This window comes from Tachypleus tridentatus, unplaced genomic scaffold, assembly GCF_004210375.1.
Source record: "Tachypleus tridentatus isolate NWPU-2018 unplaced genomic scaffold, ASM421037v1 Hic_cluster_1, whole genome shotgun sequence".
Classification (NCBI taxonomy): Eukaryota; Metazoa; Arthropoda; class Merostomata; order Xiphosura; family Limulidae; genus Tachypleus; species Tachypleus tridentatus.
The window spans coordinates 31,908,554-31,909,747 of NW_027467777.1; positions in this window are offsets into that span (position 1 = coordinate 31,908,554).

Here is a 1,194-nt window from a genome sequence, read left to right on the forward strand (position 1 = left end):
TATACTAGTACAGTTAGTGTATACTAGTACAGTTAGTGTATACTAGTACAGTTGAGTGTATACTAGTGTACAGTTAGTGTATACTAAGTACAGTTGGTGTATACTAGTACAGTTAGTGTATACTAGTACAGTTAGTGTATACTAGTACAGTTAGTGTATACTAGTAGGAGTTAGTGTATACTAGTACAGTTAGTGTATACTAATACAGTTAGTGTATACTAGTACAGTTAGTGTATACAAGTACAGTTGGTGTATACTAGGTACAGTTGGTAATACTAGTTGCAGTTGGTGTATACTAGTACAGTTAGTGTATACAGGATTACAGTTAGTGTATACTAAGTACAGTTGGTGTATACAAGTACAGGTTAGTGTATACTAGTACAGTTAGGTGTATACAGTTAGTGTGTATAGTAGTAGTTGAGTGTATACAAGTACAGTTGGTGTATACTAGTACAGTTAGTGTATACTAGTACAGTTGGTGTATACTAGTACAGTTGGTGTATACTAGTACAGTTAGTGTATACTAGTAGTAGAGTTAGGAGGTGTATACTAGTAGTTAGTGTATACTAGTACAGTTAGTGTATACTACAGTAGTGTAGTTGTGTATACTAAGTACAGTTAGTGTATACTAGTACAGTTGGTGTATACTAGTAGAGTTAGTGTATACAAGTACAGTTAGTGTATACTAGTACAGTTGGTGTATACTAGTAGTTAGTGTATACAAGTACAGTTAGTGTATACTAGTACAGTTAGTGTATACTAGTACAGTTAGTGTATACAAGTACAGTTAGTGTATACAAGTGTATACTAGTACAGTTAGTGTATACTACAGGTTAGAGTTACGGTTGGTGTATACTAGTACAGTTAGTGTATACTAGTTACAGTTGGTGTATACTAGTAGTTAGTTAGTGTATAGTTAGTTGTATACTAGTACAGTTGGTGTATACTAGTACAGTTAGTGTATACTAGTACAGTACAGTTGTGTATAGTTGGTGTATAGTACAGTTAGTGTATACAAAAGTACAGTTGGTGTATACTAGTACAGTTAGTGTGTATACTAGTACAGTTAGTGTATACTAGTACAGTTAGTGTATACAAGTACAGTTGGTGTATACTAAAGTACAGTTAGTGTATACTAGTACAGTTGGTGTATACTAGTACAGTTAGTGTATACTAGTACAGTTAGTGTATACT